A 13,666-nucleotide genomic window follows, 5' to 3' on the forward strand; every position below is an offset into this window, starting at 1 on the left:
TCAAGCTCATCTAAGAAGATGTCCTTGGAAAGCATGTAAACTCACTTGTGCCAGCTTATGGAAAGCCTAACTTCTGTAAGGCAGGCCCTCAAAGTGTGAAGGTTTTGAGGGTGCATGACTGGCACTCACCTGGACTCAATTTGCTTTCAGCAAAAGTTTGATTGACACTTACTGCCAAGATGCATACGTTTGTTTTCTAGATTAGCAGTCCAGAGTCACCTCACCTGGCAATGCCAAATGAAGCTGCAGATATGAACAAGTGGACACAGAAAAGGCTTTGCTCAATCCCATGGTGACTAGACCTTCATCCTATCGCTAGTTTTCAAGAGAGAGCTGAGGCTGAACTGCCTTGAGCAGTCCACTTTGGAAAACTCATTTTTATCTACCCTAAATGTCTATTGTATGTAGACAGCTTCCCCAACATTTCCAAATCACACTAAAATCATCGCAGGCACCTCACTGACCGGCTGCTGGGTCACTGTGAGGCCGTACACACAGTGCTGGGATTGGTCACAACTTTCTGAGAGGCCAAGAATCACAGCCCTCCCAGGACTGAGCAGTCTTTTTAGTGTTGCTCTCCTAGACTCCAACATATCCACATCTATAAACATGCTTGAAATATGTATTATATATTCTATTCCATATGGACCACCGAGTTAGTCATGATAATACTAATAGCTCATATTTCTTGGCTCCTGACTCTGCCTCAGGCGTTACCTCAAGGGCTGGTTCATGCGTATGTCATTAGTAGAGCTGTAAATGGTCCCATGTTCAGAAGAGCCCTGTACTTGGGGTTTAATGGTCTGTGTTCTGACAAGATTCTTTATAATTTTATCTTTGAATTTGCATTTTGTAAGTGAAGTCCAATGAGACAAAACAGTTTGCACCAGGGTCTTAGAGAATCTTTCTGCCTCCCACATTCTCGCTTCCTACCCATTAGCCGGTTCTCACCCACCTACTCTCTTGCTCCCTGGTGCCAGAATACTGTCCCACCACCCCACCCCTACACAGTAACCACTGAGGCCCTCCACCACCCCCCCCCCCCCACCCCATCACAAGGAGAGATAGGATCAAGTGCATGTACTTTGTGTCTTCAGCCAGGGCAGCAACCATCCCCACTGCCTCATGAAGCCCCATGGGCACTCATCAGGTGACTCTGCTGGGGCAAGTTTCTTGCCCACCCCTGACCCAAGTACTAGTTGAGCTCTTTGAAGAGGTTTCAATCCCTTGGAGAATCACCTGTTTGCTGTGGGTTGACCAGAAGACCCATGAGGAGGGACGGTTCCTGGTCCAATTTCCTCCCTTCCAGCTGACAGCTGGCAGTTGCTGGGCTGTGTATGGGTGCCAAGTTACAGAAAGGGGTCCTCAGGCATCTGTGAGAGCCTGTGGCCACCCAGCATGCATCTTTAACCACACAACTATCACTGAGTGAGGCCAGTCATGTACATGCGCTGCTCTAAGTCCTTCATGTGAATTTAACTCACCACCTTACAACCAGTGAGGAAAGTGAAAGTTGCTCAGTCATGTCCAACTCTTTGCAACCCCATGGACTATACTGTCCATGGAATTCTCCAGGCCAGAATACTGGAGTGGTTAGCTGTACCCTTCTCCAGGGGATCTTCTCAAACCAGGGATCTAAGCCAGGTCTCCCGCATTGCAGGTGGATTCTATACCAGCTGAGCTACTAAGGAAGTTCACATAGAGTAATTTGCCCAAGCTAATGCTCAAAACCACAGGAGAAAGAAAAAAATGTTTATATTTTAGTGTCTTTAGTGACACTTTTTTTTCCTGCTTTTTGAACAAGGGGTCCTGCATTTTCATTTTGCATTGAGCCCTGTAAATTTTGTAGCCAGTCCTGTTCCTTTTAATGTGACTTGTGGTCACAAAGCCACCAGCAATGGAGGTGATATTGAAACCCATGTAGATCTCCTTGGAACCTACTGTTAACAACTCTTGCTATATCACTGTCAAGTCATGGGCCAGTGGGTTGTACAATGGTCCCCTCTGTTGTCTTAACCCTGACTCTTTGCACAGCTGAAAACGTTTTCTCCTCTGTATGAACCATAAAATCTGTTCACGTATCCCTGGAAAATAGAAGTGATAGAAGTGAGCATTGGCAAGGTGGGAAAAGAAATAAGACCGCATTGAAGCCGTAAGAATAGATGGGAGAATAATCAAAAAGGCACCATGATGCACAGAAAGCAAGAGCGAAAGCTTCTTCGAAGTTGTGGGTCTTTCCAATTGCACCCGAGTGCCTTGCCAACTGTCAGCAGCGCTGCCTGAGCAGATGGGCAGGTGCAGAACCGTGATGGTGAGGGACATCAGGACAGCTCTCTGCCAGCCGCATTTCTCTCTCAAGGTGTCCTAGTCATCTGTTAAATGGCTGAGCACTTTTATTAAGCATTTTAGAGATTTTCTAATCTATTCAAAGTGTTTAGATTTTACATTTCTGAACAGATGGTGAAAAGGGAGCGCATGTGTATGTTGTTGGAAATGTGTGAGGAGGCAGGAGGTGGATGATGAAGCAGAGGTAATTTTAAGATATTGAGAGCAAGATTGAGAGGTGCAGCAATGGATGACCAGCTTTTCTTGCCCACCTCTTGATTCATTTATGCTTTAGCTGTGTTCCATCTTTCAACTCTGTGGAAGCCATACACAACATGTAAAACATTAAGCTTTAAATGTGGATTCATGAAGATGTCAGTCCTCACTTTGGAGAACTGCTGTTGGAGGCAGGGATCCTCTTAATTCTGGGTACTTGGCTTTCTGCATCCTTCATTGTTGAAGCTTGGGATAGAAGGAAGGACATGGGACAGGAAGAAGAACTTTCTCATGGCAAGAGGAAGAGGTTGCTTTGGGGGAGATTTTGTGAGGTCAGACAAAACTAAGCAGATGGGTAGCACTGCTTAGTTGGAAAGAATCAATTAAGCATGCTGTGGGCTTCTGTTTAACAAGTGCTTAACAAAATTCACCTGTTTATAATCAAATCTCGGCAAACTGAAAATAGAAGAAAACTTACTCAATCTGATGAAAGGATCTACAAATTAATCTAGAAGTAACATAGTACTTGAGCATGATAAACTGAAAGCTTCCTTCTGAGATGCAGATCTAGGCAGGAATGCCTATCATTATTTCTGTTCAAAACTGGACTAGAGAGCTTAGTCAATTTCTAAAAAAATAATAGGCATGTGTATCAGAAAGGAAGATTTTTATTTTTTATTAAAAAAAAATCTTTATTTTTCAGATGACATCAATGTTTACACAGAAAATCCTACAGTATCTATGAAACACCTACTATAATCAATAGGTGAATTTAGCAGATTGTAGGATGTAAAACCAAAATGCAAATACACTACTATGTGTAACATGGACAGCTAGTGGGAACCTGCTCAGGGAGCCTGGCTCAGTGCTGTGATGACCGAGACGGACGGGAAGGCGGTAGGAGGGTGAGAGGGTGGCTCAAGAGCCACCTCTGGATATATGAATACTTATAGCTCATTCACTTTCTTGTACAGTAGGAACTAATGCAGCATTGTAAAGCAATTAGGACAGAATTTTAAAAAAATAAAAGAATCCTTTGTCTATATAATGTAGCAAATAAATGGAACGTGAAATAGAAAAAAATTCCCTTTACAATAATATCCAAAAAATTACTTATGTAAAACTTTAACAAAAGACATTTTATACACTTATGTCAATAAATATTTATAAAATATTGCTACAGAAATTAAAGAAGAGCTAAATAGATAAAGAGATATAGATTCACAAGTAGGCCTCCCTACACACATGGCAAGGAGAAAATGAAGGAAGGGGCACATCACTCCAGACTGGCAGGTGGCAAGTTTAATAAGCAAGGGAACTTCACTTACACAGCCATTAGATGAGTAGATCTCCCCACCACCCAGCAGAATCTTAAAAGTTCGTATGGAGGCCTTACCGGGCTTCAGTCATGTGTACCATTGTGCTTGCATGGTCAGTCACTCAGGCATGTCTGACTCTTTGTGATTGCATGGACTGTATAGTCTGCCAGGCTCCTCTCTCCATGGAGTTTCCCAGGCAGGACTACTGGAGTGGGGCTGCCATTGCCTTCCCCAGGGATCTTACTGACCCAGGGATCAAACCCTCATCTCCTACATCTGCTGTATTAGCAGGCAGATTCTTTACCACTGAGCCACCAAGGAAGTCCCACGTGTACCATCAGACAGTCTTAATAACATCTTACACTCTCAAGACTGCATCCTTGAAAATGGCTCCCAAGATAGAAATGGTGGGCAGAGTGGATATTCCAAGGACAGAGGAGGAGGCAAAGAGATTCTGATTGCCAAGGTTCATCACAAGGATCAACCCACAGTCACGTTTTCTTAATGACCTTCTCCAATGAGAGATTTAATGTTTTCATAGGCTGAAGGACCTAATAATTTAAGATCGATTTTTATCTTATTCTATAGATTAGATGCAATTCATATAAAAATTCTATAAGGCTTTTTGTAAAAATTTAAATGTTCTTTCTAAAATCTGAGCAAAAGACCTAGCATAGCCAAAACAATTGAAGTTAAAAAAAAAAAAAGAGCAAAACTGAAGAATTCTCATTGCCTGATTTCCAGACTTACTATAAGGTCTTCAAAATTCTGATACTGGTGTAAGAACTGTCCAACAGATTTATAAAACAAAATGAAGAGTTTAGAATTAGGCCTGCATGTATATGATCAACTGATTTTTATAAAACTGTCAAAGCAAGTCTATGAGAAAAGTTAAATTTTTAAAAATGAATAATGCTGGGAAGACTGGATAAATGTATGGGGAAAAATGAACTTTTACCCCTAAATCATACCATTTCCCAAAATTATTTTAAACTGAGTCATAGACTTTATAAAAAGGTGAAGCTATAAAGCTTTTATAAGAAAATGTTGGAGAATATCTTCATGATTTTAAGTGCTGAGAAAAGATTTACTAGAGGGACTGAAAAAATTACTAGATATAAAATAAAAAATTGATAAATTAACACTCCTACTCACTGAAAACACATTTTTAAAATGAAAAGATAAGCCAGAGACTGGGAGAAGGTGTTTGTAATATACATAGCTAACAAAGGCCTTGTATCCCAAACGTATCAAGAACTATGAATCAATAACAAAACAACAAAAATTCAGTATAAAATGGGTAAATGACTTTAACAAACACCTCACTAAAGAAGATAATCAGATGACCAATAAGCACATGGAACACTGTCGACATCACTAATCAGGGAAATATAAACAACAACTGCAGTATGGTATTGTGAATGTATTGTTAGCTGTTCTTGTGAGCATGATGAATGAATGCAAGCATGCTAAGTCACTTCAGTCATGTCCAACTCTTGGAGACCCCATGGACTTTAGCCCACCAGGCTCCTCTGTCCATGAGATTTCCCAGGCAATAATCCTGGGATGGGTTGCCATTTCCTTCTCCAGGGAATCTTCCCAACCCCGGGATCAAACCCTGGTCTCCTGCATCTCCTGCATTGCAGGCGGATTCTTTACCCACCTGGGAAACCCCTCCCCTCCCCTTGCCTTTCCATAATTAAAACCTCAAATTCCCATACTTTTCTGGAGGAAGGGAATTGATCATTTAAAATTACTTATAAATATGTAGTTTAGAGGAATAGAATGTCATGCCTGGTTTCAAAAATATTTTCAAGAGGCTTTTACTTCTTTGCCTTTGTAACAGAGAATGTGTGAGCTCCTTTACTTTTGACTCACTTTCTAGAAGTTCTGCTCTCTTCTTAGTCCTTGGATTGCATTTTAACTTCTGTCTGAAGTCAACAACGTCTCCTTAAAAACAAGTCAAGTGTCTTCCATGGTTGTTGAGTTGGCAGGGGGGACTGAAAGCCAGTGTAGTTCTCTAAAAAATGAAGCACGTCCAGAGTTTGCTGGTTGGAGTCCTTCTATGGAAATTCTGGCTCCACTCTCTCTACATGTGTTGGAGGACAATTTATAGCAGTCAGTAAGGCAGCCAGGAAAAAATTTAGGTTTTCTCTCTCCCATGCACATAGCATGATTACTGGGATTAACTGAAGACTAATTTTTTTTCCATTTGGCCAAACTTGAACATGTGAGAAAATCAAACAAATGAAAAAGAAAAAAAAAAAAAAATCAGTGACCAAGTTAGCAAAGAAAAACAACCTTCAGGTGACATGTTAGCAGGCTGCTCCGCTCCAGATGCCAGATGGAGGGACCAACCAGGTGGCCTCCACCAGGCTGTTCCTAAACATGGAATGATCTAAAGAGTGAGGTTTGGGTCTTGGGGTCTGACTTTCTTTAAGCTACAGTGGAGTCAGAGTTGGAGTAGGGCTGGAAGGTAGCTTTTTGTTCTTTACTATGTGCCTATTACGATCCCACTTTGGAATCAGTGTTCCATACTGAACCAATGTAGAATGTACCAGCAGAGTCGGCCCCAAGGTACACCTCTTTTCATACAACCAACAAGTCCTTTTGGATGTTGAGCAAAAGTTCATATGACTTATTATGTAACGTATCACTGTCCTTTTCCATTGGGCTAAAGAGAGAAATGGTTCTCTCTGAAAGTATATTCATCTGAATCAAATAAAATGGCCTCTATCCAGAGGCCATTGTCTCATAAGCTGAACCATCTGGCACAATGCTGAAACACCAGAAGTAGAGTTTTCAGTACCTAAAAATTCCTATCATGTAGTATTTGTACTGAACTTCACGAGATGAGTCACGGGCTACACCCTTGCCCCCTTGTGCAACATGAGCTGATTTACTTGTGTTGTAAACATAATTCTCTTTACTTTTATGTTTCATTCGTTTGGAAGACGAGACAAGGACGAGGAAAAGAGCAGATTGAAGAAGACAGGTAGGCATTATCTGCCAGGATATAAGCTTCATGAAGGCAAAGACTTGGCCTGTTTTGTTCACTGCTGAAATCCTAGGATCTAGAATAGTCCTAGGATTGGAGAAGGTGCCAAGTAAATACTTGCTAATTAATGCGAGCAATGGAAAGCATTGGCTTTTACAGACCATCTGCTAAGGAATAGTAGGAAAAAGAAGAAGAGAAGAGAGGGCAAAGACAGAAGAGATCTCCTAGAGCACATTTGTCTAAGAACAGTTTAAGTAGCATCAAAAAATTCGACATACTTTGAGAGCTCTTGAGAACATCATTGTTTTACCCGTTAAATAATGATGATGATAGGATGGCTGTTTATCACGATAAACTTAAATCATCAAGACATCAGAATAAATAGAAATTAAAACACATCCATATCCTCGTTTCAAGGCAGAGGAAAAACACAAAATACCTGAAAAATATTTTTCAAAAAAATGATTGCAATTGTTTTAAATAGTTAAAACTCAGGTTTTCTAAATTTTACATTTCCACGTACATAGAATACAACTTAGCCCAATGACAACAGATTCGCAAAGTTGATAGATAAGTTGCTATATTAGCAAAGGCACACAGCACACATGTGCCTCTGCTCCATCCCCTTCTTACAGCTAGAAGGATCACATCCTCTGACTCCCACATTCCCCTGGTATTTTGCAGATGCAGCTCAAGGTAATGTGGCCGTTCCTGAGAGAGGGGGGCGACCCCATGGGACTGAAGCTTTCTCTGAACTTCACTTGTATAGAGCAGCTTCCTGATTCTTTTTTAAGCAATGTGGGAAATCATGCCGCTTCGAAAGCCAAGCACCAAAAGTAGGGAAATCTACCCAGAATTAAGCCACAGGTTTGGCTGGTTTTATGTTTGCTCTCAGCTTGGCTTTCTCTAAGAAATGCTAAGATTTTTTAAAGGAATTTTGAAAGGAAAAGTTTAAGGTTTAAAAAAAAAAAAAAAAAAGCCAACCCATGAATGATTTTCCAACCTCTGGAAAAAGTAACCAGAAATCAGAACCTAAGAAAAATCCAAGATCCTTCACAGAACACAGAGAGGCGAGCACCCTATCTGTGTATCCTTGGCCTATAACAAGCCTCTCTGTTAACGCTCTTTGGGAAGGTCAACCAACAGCTTGGTGTTTCACAGACAATCATGGGGTAAAATGAAGGGAAAAAAACCTGTATTAAAAAGAAATTTCATGAATAGCAAGTTTATATGAATTGTCCCTATGTATATTTACTTACAACCTAAAAATATCCTTTGGGAAATCTTAGAAATCAAGTGTTTATTTAATTGTCTGAAACTGGAATAAAAGAATGGGTGAGCTGGAGGACTCCTGTGGATGTGTGGTCCAGCCACTCTCGGCATCAGCATTTCTATGATGGTGAGGGGCAGTGCAGGCGTGCATGCTAAGTCGTGTCTGACTCTTTGCCAGGCTATGGGCTGTAGCCCACCAGGCTCCTCTGCCCGCGGGATTCTCCAGGCAAGAACACTGGAGTAGGTTGCCATGCCCTCCTCCAGGGGATCTTCCTCACCCGGGAATCAAATCCACATTGGGGTGCTAGGTTGGAAGGTCAAAAAGGATGGGAGGGATCTTAGAGTGAGATCCTATCACCTAACTCTGAAAGTTGGGAGGGATCTTAGAGTGAGATCCTATCACCTAACTCTGAAAGTTGGGAGGGAAAGAGCAGACCCTTGGTGCCAAGAAAGTGATTAGAACAGTTGGAGATGCTGTAGGTCTCTGTTGCTTTGGTCTGCCAGCACCTTCTTTCCTTGGGGCTAGCGGGGGGAGGCATGCAGGGATGTCCCTCACACGCCACATGATAGTAGAGGGGTTAATTGTAGGTTCTCTCTGTCTTAGCTTGAGGTTCCCAGAAGCAGATCCTGATACAAGGTTTCAAGGGCAAGTAGTTAACAAACTACTTCCCAGGCTTCCCAGGTGGCGCTGGTGGTAAAGAACTCACCTGCCAATGCAGGAGATATAACAGACTTGGATCCCTGGGTTGGGAAGATCCTCTGGAGGAGTGCATGGCAACCAACTCCAGTATTCTTGCCTGGAGAATCCCGAGGACAGAGGAGCCTGGTGGGCTACAGTCCGGGGGTCACAAAGAGGCGGACAGGACTGAAGTGACTTAGCAACACAGTTTGTTCATGAGGCAAGGCCAGCTAACACTGGTAAGAGAGTGAGGATCTGAGACAAGAGAGGGAAGGAATTCAGCCAAGGCTGTGTCTTTAAGCTAGTGAGCTCTGTGGGCATGGAGCTGACACCACCTGGGGAATCCAGGCTTGGCCCACATGCAGGGCCAGAGGACGGCGGTCTTGATCCACCAACTCCCTGGTTGGGGGCAGATGGCAGGCACTTCTGGCCTACCTTGCCTGAATGCCAAAGCCCTCAGGCAAAGAGAAGCAGGGCCTGACACTTAGATGTGTAGCAGGTGAGCCCTGAAAGGGACAGGGCCAAGGGGGCAGGGTGGGGGTAACTGACAGCATCTGCTGTACCCTCCCTCTTCGCCTGCTAGAAGCCAGTTCCAGCAGAGCTCACATGGCCAGTCTGGCTTGGGTGCATGACCAGTGCAGGGCCAATGCAAGTCCTTCCCGTTTTTCTGTTCATGGAAAGATACATGCTCTCTTTCCACTGTGGTTGCTGAGTGAGGCCGGGGCAGCCTAGAGTAGCCATTGAGGCCCCTTTCCTGGCGCCTAGGAAACCTTATTTGTAGGAGGAAAGAATGAGGCCAATAGACAGGAGAAAGAGATGGAAAATAAGAGAGAGAAAAGTCACAATATTTTCATTTGAACCCTTGGACCCAGCTTGACCTGAAGCCAGCTTCATTTCTGGACATCTTAAATATGAACTAATACATTCCTTTTGTTCTCTTGCTTTAGCCAGTTTTTATTTGTAAGCAAAAGGGTTTAGCCTAATATAAGAATGGCTTTCTATGCCATTTCCTTCCTGTTTAATACATATACACACAAGGGGGTTGGATTTATCCCTGAAACATATACCTGCTAGAAAGCTGAGCTTGTTGCCTCTGATGCCATCTGAGAGTAATGAAGCAGTGTAGCCCAAATTGAAAGTGGTGGGAAGGGTTGCCACCGTGACAAAGAGTGTCCCAAGCAAGGAAAAGCATGCCCTGGAAGGGAACCCAGAAAATACAAGCTTTCATTCCATCCTTTTTTACAGAGTACACGCTTGAGAGCCGCCAAGCAGAAAAAAAAATAATTCCAATTCCCTAGCTGTGGAGAGAACAGAGCCTATGCAGCCAGTTGGAGGGAACTCAGGCAAAGTAGGTGGGGGTCTTGAGTCAGGCAGAGGGCAGAGCAGGGCTGGGACACGAATGTGCTTACGTGTAGTAAGCACATTTGCAGACAGTGGCGTTTCAGGGCAGAGGGAAACAGCCACAGGATACGACAGCTAAGAAGCCACCCAGGGCACAGCCCCAGGGTCTGGCCAGGCACTCAAGGGGCATAGCATGGAGCAGGTGCTGGTTCCCTGGGAGCTAGTACCGCGCTTCCTGGTGGAGGACAGCAGAGTGCAAACAGTGGCAGGGGATACCGAGGGTATGAGCAGCCTGGGCATGACCCTAGACAGAGGCTGCCAGGAGAGGTGAGCACGCTAGGGGTCAGGGAGCCAGTCTTTCCCAGCTCCCAAGAGTCAAGTGCAAAATTTTCAGGAATTCTGTGAGACAATCATTAAATATGGCAATTATTAAGATTCACTCATTAATTAAAGAGCTTACTAAAAGCAATAAATACTCAAAACTTGTCATTTCCTAATTATTTTACTGCATTTTATTATTAGCTATGCTCTTGAGGTTATTGAAATTTTTGTGCCTACACAGGGCGATACTGTCTAACAGTGTTCCTCTGCTCATCTCTTCTTAACCCTGTGTTTGGTGACATCACATTGGGAGCTGAAAATCTGCTGGGATAAGAATGGAAATTGCAAATGCTACAAATCAAGGCTTAACTTACTGTTTTATCCATGTTCAGACTTAAGAATGTGATGAAAAATGCTAATAAGGCAAACTAAGCTTAAATATATGTCATGTGCAGAGGCATCGCATTGTGAATAGCATCAAACATTGAGGGAATATTCTTCCAGCATTGGAAACCTACAACCTGATTCAGCAAAGAAATCACTCACATGCATCGACCAGACATGTTGGTTTGCTTTTATCATACTCGACAGAAACAAAGATATCAGTTAGCATTCGTGTTAAGGACTATTCTTGTTTGTTCATTACAAGCACTGAACAAATTAGTGATAACTGTAGATTGACTACAGATACAAAATTTCAGCAAAAAACAAAAAAGCCTTCTGTGAAAATAAATTGACTATGAATTTAGGAAGCTATAATGTTGCATTTTATTTTTCTTCTTCTTAAATTGTCTGCCATATATCCTTTATATCAGTAAAATTTAAAATAAACTTATGTGTGTATGCAGGCTTCCTGGGTAGCTCAGCTGGTAAAGAATCTGCCTGCAATGCAAGAGACCCGGGTTCAATTCCTGGGTCAAGAAGTTCCCCTGCAGAAAGGATCAGTTACCCACTCCAGTATTCTTGAGCTTCCCTGGTGGCTCAGACAGTAAGCAATCTGCCTGCAATATGGGAGACCTGGGTTCGATCCCTGGGTCAGGAAGATCCCCTGGAAGAGGGCATGGCAATATTCTTGCCTGGAGAATCCCAGGGACAGAGGAGCCTGATGGGGTCACAAAGAGTCAGACGTGACTGTGCGGCTACGCACTGCACAGCGCACGTGTATATGAACACACGCACATTCTTTCTGGAGAGCCATTGTTAACCCTTTACAACACCCCACTGGGTTTGGGACATCTTACCCTTCTCTATCTGGCTTGCTGGAAAGGCTAGGAGAGGAAAGGAGTTTGCTTGAAAAGGGAGCTCCACTTCTGCCCAGCGTGAAGTGAGCATCTTTGTAGAATAAGAACATTCAGAGTATTTACAACATAGACATGAAGACCACAATAGGTGAAGACCTCAGCAGATGCAGGACTAACTGCAGTGAAGGTGTGCCCACCTCCCCACCCCGCCACCCCCACACACACCTTGTGTTTGCACATCCCCCATCCCCTACGTTCTTCCTTTGTGCTTTTAATTCACGTCACATGTGTAACTCAAGAATTTATAAATTACAAAAGGTCTTTCAAACCAAGTTAATATGTAAATATAAAATATAATGTTAAATTCCCATCATTAATATTGAAGAGTAAGTCAATATTTGATCAAAATCACCTCTGGGGAATATGCCTTTCTGCCTGGTTTTATGCTTTTCTGCCTTGCAGACTCACTCAATTATTATTTAATTACCCAGCTAAATGTCATGGCTTACAAAGCAGGGATTATATTAATAATAACATGAGGTTTGTTTTAAACCAGCCCATACATTAGATAGAGCTGATTTTGTTTGACCGTCTCACAGAGCACAGGATTTATGTTATTCTTCTGCACCTGGTTTTGAATGAATTGATGCTATTTAAGCTTTCCCTCCCCCCCTTTCCCCTTTAAAAAAATCACCCTCTTGTATTTGTCATATTTTTCCAGTCTTTCAGCTATTCTCCACCCCACTTCTCCACCCTCCCCCCCTACCACCGCACCCTGGGAGTCTTATTTCCACTTAAATCAAATACCTTAACAAAGGATAGTGCCTGAAACACAGTAACAAAACCAAGACTCTGGGTCATGGAGGACTATCTCGTCTCAAAGGAAGGTGGGGCCCCACGCAGAGCAGTTTCTGAGCCAACACCTTCCGACTGAATGGTTTGCTGCTTAATTCATTGCTATAAAGTTGCTATAGCAACCGTTCTATCAGAAGGATTTGTTGGCACCTAGATGGACTTTATTTCTTTGACATTGGGAGAGGGGAGGGAAGACAAAGTCTAATGAGAGGACTGAGTGACAGAAAACCACTCCCCTTTCGACTTCACCACCCTGGACCCACATTTGGGGTATTTTGAGCATGGCCTTTTGTCAATATGATGTGGAGTAGAGATGGGGGGAGAGGGGACAGACCCAGGAGGGCTGAGGGGAAGGCTGGAGGAACAGCTGAATGAGGTGGGCCATGCACGCCTTTTGTCCTGCACCATCTGCATGCTGTGGTCTTGGGATGGAGCCAAAAGAATGTTACCTGTATTGTGCCTCTCAGAGCCCCCCGCCCCCCACACCCTGTCCTGCCCAGACAAAGGGGCCTCACGTGCAGTAACAGGGCCATCACAGTCTGGCAAATCAACTGCTTGAACATTTGGCTCTATGAATATTGAGCAAAATTCTTCAAATAAATTATGAAAATGACTAAGGGAACAGACATCTGAATCCCATTGCAAGCCTAGGGCCACTGATTTGTAATGCTAAACACGGTAATAGTGGGATAAATGAGGGATACGTCTCAAAATAACTGGTGACCTTGAAAAACTGGTTGCACTAAGAGGAGTCCTAATTACAATTGCTCATAAAGAACCCCACGGCCAAGGATGTCAGGCCACAGAGCTGAATGGAACATACGAGAAACATGTATCCAAGCAGTGCCTCTTCACATACTGAACATAAAAGAATGCAGCCTTGAAAAATTATAATTTCCAAAGTATCATAGAGCCTTTCAGGAAGTCACTTAGCAATAGATATCAAAATCCTTAAAATTTCCAATAAGTTTTGACTCAGCAGTTCCACCTCTACAACTTTGTCCTAGGGTCACAGACACATAATGTACAAAGTCTTAACAATGGAAAAGTCAGTTGCAGTGTATATAGCTACATGCCTTTCTGAATGTGCAACCACAGG

Source organism: Dama dama, chromosome 25, assembly GCF_033118175.1.
Source record: "Dama dama isolate Ldn47 chromosome 25, ASM3311817v1, whole genome shotgun sequence".
Taxonomy (NCBI): domain Eukaryota; kingdom Metazoa; phylum Chordata; class Mammalia; order Artiodactyla; family Cervidae; genus Dama; species Dama dama.